This window comes from Nelusetta ayraudi, unplaced genomic scaffold (genome assembly GCF_046127955.1).
Source record: "Nelusetta ayraudi isolate G7.1 ecotype Tasmania unplaced genomic scaffold, CSIRO-AGI_Nayr_v1 ptg000120l, whole genome shotgun sequence".
NCBI lineage: Eukaryota > Metazoa > Chordata > Actinopteri > Tetraodontiformes > Monacanthidae > Nelusetta > Nelusetta ayraudi.
In genome coordinates this window covers 1,596,431-1,604,509 of record NW_027466170.1, presented here as the reverse complement: position 1 = coordinate 1,604,509, position 8,079 = coordinate 1,596,431, and positions in this window count along the sequence as shown.

Below are 8,079 nucleotides of genomic sequence, written 5' to 3'. Positions count from 1 at the left end.
CTGATCCAAGGGAGTGAAATTTCTGGCATACCCTTCCAGGACCGAGGGAGGATACAAATTAAGGGATAAAGAGGAATACCTTGTGGGGTAAATTATAGTTTTTCTTTGTTGGCTCTGCCACATAAAGACTTTCACATGGAACTAACGTGTCCTCACCTCAGCACGCCGGAGGAGAGATTCCTTGCTGTGCTGGGTGTCATCGGCATAGTGCTCAACCTCCTGCTGCTCGTCTTTGTCTACATCTATACATCCACCTAATAGGTTTGACAGAAGAAGGCATCTGCTCGTCAATAACGTGACAGCAGAGGGGCAGACAGGTTACTGTGGAGACCAAACTTGCATAAATTTCAAACCAAAGTACAGCCCTATCTCATAGATAGTTGTAGTAGTAGGGACAGTATGCTTCTGTGCCTGATAACGAACTGAAAAAGAAAGCAGTGAGAGAATTTGGAGGTAAAAGTAATGGAACCCAGGGTGAAGGAAAAGACACATTTGTTTGAATTTTTATCCATAAAAAAAAAAGAAAAACCCTTGAGGAAATGTATTTTTCTGGTCCAAAGTTGTGTCCTACAATTTGTGTTTAGTAGATCCAGTGCTTTGTCAAATTAATGCATGTAGAGAGGTTAACTTAAGTTTGTATTACTCCACCTTCACCTCATGTAAAGACTGCCACTTTTCTGGTGATCCTCACCATACCCTTTGCTCTTTTCATGTCAGTATGACCCACACGCACTTGGATCTCCCTTGGTCAGATCTTTCTGAGAGTGCAGGGGCTCTGCACACCATCAAAAACCTCCAAACTCAAGGTCGCCGTCCCAGAATGATGGTCTATTATCTCGTGCCGTTGCCCTGTGACTGTATCAGTAAGCCCAGCACTGAACGGAGACAAGGCCGCGCAAATCAAGGCAGTGTTCTACTGCGGTGCAGTGCATGCAGTACTAACACAAAAGTCATGTTGGACCAGCGTGAACTGCCTAACACAAGGGGACATAAAACCTCTGAACAAGGCTTCACCATCTGTTGGCAAACTTGCCGTGGCAGAGAGTGCTCGCCGAGATTGAGCTACACCATTCCTGCTGCAGTCGCGTGCCACTCTGCGCACAATTTTGGGTTGAAAAACTGCCCCGCTAACGGAGGAGGAGCCGAGTCAAACGCGGTCAACGGGCAAACGCGGATGACTGGATTGAACTTGCACTTCATCCTCGACATTCTATTCTCTACCAACAAACTGAAGCCGGAAAAGACATAGTACTGAGGGAGGAGCCACGGGAGAGTCTTCTTTCCTTTCATTTCACACATTTCTCTCTCTCTCTCTTTCTCACACACAGACACACACACCATCAGTCAGATGTTTTGGGGTCAAAACCCCGGAAGACTACGACTGCTCACTATATTTCAGTTTTACATGTTGACTTGTGCGAATAAGTGTTACGATTTTTGATATGCATTGCGTAAATACTTTGTTGCTATGTTGTGTTTGTAGCTATGCTCTGAGCTCAATTGTTGCTTTGTAATGCCTGTTCAGTTTGGTACAGACCCCCAACCTCCCTTTTTTTTTTTTTTTTTTTAAAGAGAAATCAGACAGGGGAAGAACTTAAAAGGTCCAGTGTGTAAGATTCAGCCTCATCTTGCAGTAAGAAAGTACATTGTAAAGAAATAGTTACCAGTGCACAAATCATGTTTTCTCAATCAGTGTTTTCCACCCTGTCCAGGGTGTACCCTGCCTTTGCCCTATGACAGCTGGGATAGGCTCCAGCAGACCCTGAGCTCGGGAAGAAGCGGGTATGGAAAATGGATAGATGGATGGATGTTTTCCACCCTTATGTCAGTCCAGGTTTTCCAATGTCCCCCATTCTGCTTCTGATTGGTTTCATTTGGTTGTCAACTCTTTGACAATGAGGCTCATCAGTACCAGACCGGGCTTGAATGAGCTGTGACATTGGTGTTAAAACCCAAGCACATCCATGTTTCTAGACTTCTGTAAAAAATGCCATTAAGGCTGCCTCCATACTAGTGAAACTCGTATTATGTAAATATCAATCCTTATTATGGGGGGGCGGGGGGGGGGGGGGGGATTACACATTGCTTTTCCATTTTTAGATGCTTTCAAAAGCTAAATCCATATGAATTTGATTAGACCCGAAATGGCCAATTTGTTTGAAATGACTCAATTTTAAAACAACAACAAACAATTCTACAGAAAAACCTGAAAACTAAAACTGCCACACACACACACACACACACACACACACACACACACACACACACACACACACACACACACACACACACACACACACACCTTCTGTCTTTATAATCACTTATTCCTCAGGACACATTACTGAATGTGATAAATGTGTCTTGCACATTAATTGCTGTACAGTATTATACTAGCACAGAGTGTTTGTTGGGTTTCTTGAGTTGGTTCCTTCTTCTGTTTCATTTAAGTCACTTGTTGTGCTGACTGCAGACGTTTGCTTCCATAACACTGCATGCTATTGTGGGATCAAGTGCTTAAGGTTATCAGTTCATGATACACGGCTTCCAACAAATCCAACCCAAATCTGCACACACAATGGCAAAGTTAAGATTAAGTTAAGATTCACTTACAATTTCCAGTCACACTTTCCTACTATGCTCCGATTCATTTTGGCCCAGACCAGTTTTAACATGTGGAACTTAGCGGCGGGCTAGCCAATGAGAGGGGAAGGCCTAGAGGGTAATCTGACCATCTGCCACCTCAACAGCGATTTAGCCATCTCCTCAACGTACACACAAGGCCCCTATAACACACACGTGCACACACATTATAGCAACTGTCCCCACACTGACAGTATGCATAAGTGGACCAACTGATGGAGCAGCAAGAGAAAAAAAAGAGAAACAACCCAATCCTCCTGGTGGTGGGTTGCAGTACTGGTCATAAATATTGCAGTACTGGTCATTGCGTAACAAAATTCTTGGTCAGAAAAATTGTCACATAAATTAAGATACATAACAAGTCTGGGATATCTTCATTTTATCCCTTATATTTTTCTTTTTAAATGTCTATTTATTCTATTTTGTTATTTTAATGTGAACATGCACAAACACAGTGTGAAGGAAGCAGTCTTCACTTCCAGAGGAAAACCAGGTGCATCATGGGACACCTGGACTCCTATCTGATGCCTTAGGCAGAATTGTTGACATTGGAAACAAGAAAACAGGGTTCAGAGAAAAGGCAAACAGCCGCTGTCTTGAGCTCTGGCACAGACGCGACCCCCCTCATGTTTTTTCATGATGCACAGGCTGAATTGATTCTGAGCCTGAGAGGCTGCAGTAGAACAGAAGAAAGCTGAGCCCCGAGAACAGCCGAAGGGGAAAATAATGGGAGCCCTTATTTCACAGAAACTGAGCTGAAGAATAACGAGCTGCGAGAGATTTTATAAAAAATGATTTTCACTTTGAGAGGCTGAACTACTGCCAGATTTTGCACAACACAGGTTCCACAGTTACCCGCCCGATAACTGAGGCACAGACTGAAACTTTTGTACGGGAGAAACTGCATGCTGAAGTGGACGGTATGAGCAAATGACCAGATTTTTAATCCAGATATTTGACACATACTTTTGAACAAATAATGTGAGAGCTGGTGTACTTTCATGTCATGTTTATATGTATTCTCATAATACTGCCAATAAAAAGAATAAGCAATTTGTCTTTTCAGAAAATCATTCAGGGGAATTCATAATACACAACAACAACAACAAAAAAAGTGGCCAACTTTACTGGGAATTTTATTCACCTCCAACTCGATATGGATAGACAAGCGTCATCCATCTCAGAAAGCCAGCCACAGTCTTAAATTCTTCTAAGCACGGCGACTCTTTCAAAACACCTTTCAATAATGACGGGTTGAAACTCAGGCTAATAATAATTTAAAAAATAAATAAATAAATAAATCTTGTGTGGTAGCGGCAACATGGGTTTGTAAAGCTGATCGGAATAGAAGTCTCGGCACTGTTCTTCCCTCCGACGCCGTTTGATCCCACAGGCTCGTCAAAGGGACGATTCCTGACTCTTAACACGAAGAACAAGGTTATCAGCCGAGCAGCAGAGCCCGAGTCCTCGGAGTCCTCGGCGGCGGCATTGTTGCTGCGGCTGCTTTGGCAGAACCTGTGCCGCTGTGTGCAGCGATGCTCAGCCAGCCGGATAAACTAACAGTGTGTCCTCAGGCGCCCCATGAGAGAGCCGCTGACCTGGCTAATGTGGGTGACTGTCCTCTCTCTCTCTCACACACACACACACACACACACACACACACACACACACACACACACACACACACACACACACACACGTAGCCCCGATATATAAACTCCTATGATTTAATAATCCAGTGTGCCTTTCCTCCTTCACCCTCCGCGCTCCCTGTACCAGAAACATTTATGATCCAATCCTTCCTCGGCGGCGCCGTCGCACTATTTCCTGCCGCGCTCCTATTTTAGTCTTTGGTTAAGTTTGCCAGCTCGAGCGTGACGGGGTCCGCCGCCGCCGCCATTCCTGGGTCTCGCAAAAGCCCCGAGCGAGCCCCTGCCGCCGCAGCGCCGGGGAAAAGATGTTTTATGTAAACAGTAATGCATTGTCCTACTTGCCCTGTCGAGTTCCAGTAAATCCTCTCGGAAGATCACCCGGCCTGGGAGGAAAATACCCACCGAGTCACACTGTTTGGCTCGGGGGTCCGTGGTTCTTCGGCCGCAGCCAGGTTTGTGTTTTAACGCACAAGCAGCGGCGTGTCTGAGGGGATCAGAGTCACATCCAGGACAAGGTCCTCCGTGGAAAAGGCCCCTATTATAGCCTCCTTCAGACCCGCATTATAAAAAATAATAATAATAATAATTCCTAGTAAGCAGAGTAACAAGTAGTAAAAGTCAGATCTTGAAAACCATCTGTAGTTCTCTGATTTCTGTAAAAAATAAAATAAATAAATAAATAAATAAAAAAAATCTGGGATTCAACTTCATGCTTAAACTACTGCTTGGGGAACCTTCTATATATTGTTGAAAGGACTAAACCTGGCAATCGCTGCAGGTGTCTGTGACATCACAAAGAGCAGGAGCTTTGATGGACCGCAAGTTCTCTTGAAAAGAGAAAAAAAAAAAAGTGGCACAAAGTCAATGAGGTGGCAGTTTGACATTTCTTTGGGGTTTATGGACAGGGTGCAGACGTTAACACTGGTCAATGCAGCATGTGAGCCTTTTGCTGTAAACTAACAACATCATGACTGGACTGGAACTGCGTGACTGGCAAGGTCCTTTTTAATCATTTGCAATGATTCAGTGAGTGTGTCTGTGGGTCCATTTTGAAATGGCACTTGAAAAACAAATGAGATTCATTTGCACTGATTCTCCTTCACTCCTTTTCTGAACGTTGCAAATCTAAAAGCTAGCTTGAAAATGAACATACTGTGAAACAAACACTAGTTCTCGCACATGCAACATGACAAGCCAGCACAAAGCTAAACGCAAACTATATTTATAGCAGGTGATGTAAAAAATCATGGTGGGGAAAACACTCAGACCATCAGGAGACTCAAAAGGGGGCGAAGCAAATCACCTGAAACGCAGAGGGAGTTAGATTTAAAGACACAGACACAAAAGGAAGTGACATGACGAGACTAAAACATCGACTTGTGTTGTTCCATGAATCCCTGTTCAGGGACTGATGGTTCTTCTTTTGAATGAGCAGCACATACTGCCATTCTTTATTAAAGCCATGATTTTCTTTTTTTTTTGTATTTTTTGTTCCCACACTGTGTTGCTGACGTCAGAATTTATCTGTTTTAAAGTGTGTCCTTCGTTCCAAATTCTGTCTCACTCATGCAGCCATGTAAGGCCGGGAGCTTTGTCAGCACAGCTGGGACACACACACACACACACACACACACACACACACACACACACACACACACACACACACACACACACACAGACACACACACACAGAGTGAAGAGAGATAGCGGATCTGCGTGGACGTGAGAAATGCTTCTCTGGCTGAAAAAGCAGTTACTTAAATGAAGATTGTCGCTTCGCACATCTCTGGGGCCTCATTATCGCCATCTATACTCATCTGCAAGCCCGTGAGAGTTGCTGATCTGTTCATTAATCACCCCTTTCTCTCCCTTGGCGGCCTGCTACCTCTGCTCCAAGACGGGAAGAAGGGCAACGATCAGGTGCTCCCGCATGCAGTTATTATTCCAATAACCGTCATCGTTTAAGTTGATGGTTATGGAATGGAGGGGGAAAGAGGGGGTGTGGACGGTGTAATTATTCACTTTGCATATACATGTACACACACCGTGTATTTTTCCTTACGCGACATGGAATCTGTCATAATTATTGGGATGCGCATCACAGCAGAGACAAACGACACACAAGTCAAAAGCGTCAGCTGGCGGCGAATGGTCCGGATTCGTGTTCGTCAGATTAACACAACTGCAATTAATCTTCTCCCCCTGCAAATTGGGACATAAGTGTTTCTTTTATCAACGTCCCCTCCCCACACACACGCCCACATGTTAACATGGCAAATCTTTTAAGCTATCAGTTTTGCTGAGTGCATTAGCTGCATTACATGACAAATGTCCCCCAAGAAGCTTTAAAGTGACCCTCATTAACACCTCAACTAACATCCTCAGCCTCGGCCGTAATGACGCCTCACTGGCTCACAATTATTAGGAGGGGCCTCCTCTAATGGCAAACATGCTCTGCCGCCTGTCTGCTTTAAGAATGATGGATGTGAGTCAATACGCAAACACAAACACACACACACACACACACACACACACACCCAAGCATGAGGCGGCTTGGAGCCAACTTTATAAGAACCTGACGCAGACAAAAGTAGCTGGTCAGAGTGACAGTCTGAGCCATTAGACTCACAGCGAATCCCTTTATTCTCTTATGTTTTACAGACCAGTGAGTCTCAGGGAAGAGGGTGGGATAAGGGCCAAAAGAAAGAAAAAAAAGAAGCCCATCAAGCCTGGATGGGCAGTAACTATTACAGAGCTGCTTGTGTGTTCTCAGGTAAAGGTCGAAGAAGTTTATGGAGTGCTTTGACAGTTTTTTGGGGGGGCCGAAAATGGAGACAACGTCATCAGCAAGAGGAAGAAATGGAAAAGGTGAAAGAAACTGCAAAAAGGTAAAACAAACGTATTAGCCTGTCTGTGGCAAGTTCTATATGCATTTTACCATATTTTATAATGATAGGTAACTTATTAGCATTATCTGTCACAATTAATTGTGCATATATGTACATGTATATATGCTTATTTTATTTTTATTTTTTTTTTAACCTTAATTTATTATAGTAAATTATTTTCTTCAGATTTTCTTCAGCTAGTATCACAAGCACTCACAAATTGTCCTCTTGATTTTACCCTATGATTATTAATGCATGAGATAAATCAATTTATATGAACAACACAATTGTACAGTTCAGTTTAATTCGAACTTTACATTTTAAAAGACTTCATTATGCACGATGAGAATTTTCATATTTGGTGCTGGACGTTTTGTCGCTTTATTAACATCTACATCTTTAAATGCACGTACTTAATCTGTACAATAATACTCAGCATCACACATTATTATCTTGGACATTACACGCGCAAGTTTGAGTGGCCCTAAAGTGACAGAATAGGTTCAGTGAAGATGCATCGCCATGTGTTGTGAACGTCTTTGTCGATGGCGCCCTCTGGTGTCGGAGACGTGTCAAGACAGTAAAAAGGACTTCAAATTCCTCCAAAAAACTCATGTGAGTTCTGCAGCTACTACTGTGCTCTCTCTGTCTCTTGCAGATGGCTGAAAGTGTTGGCGAAACAGGCCTGTGTAAAATTGACCTGGAACACATGCTCGGCATTGTTGGTATTGTGGCCACAGTTCTCAACCTGCTGGTCGTGGTTTTTGTGTACGTCTTCACGCCTGTCTGACCTGCCAACGCACAAACTGGAGATGGACTCACAAAGAAGGTGTTGACTGGACTTGGTCTCACTTAAACATCGTGGAAATGAGAGCACAGAAAATGGACAACGTTGGTTT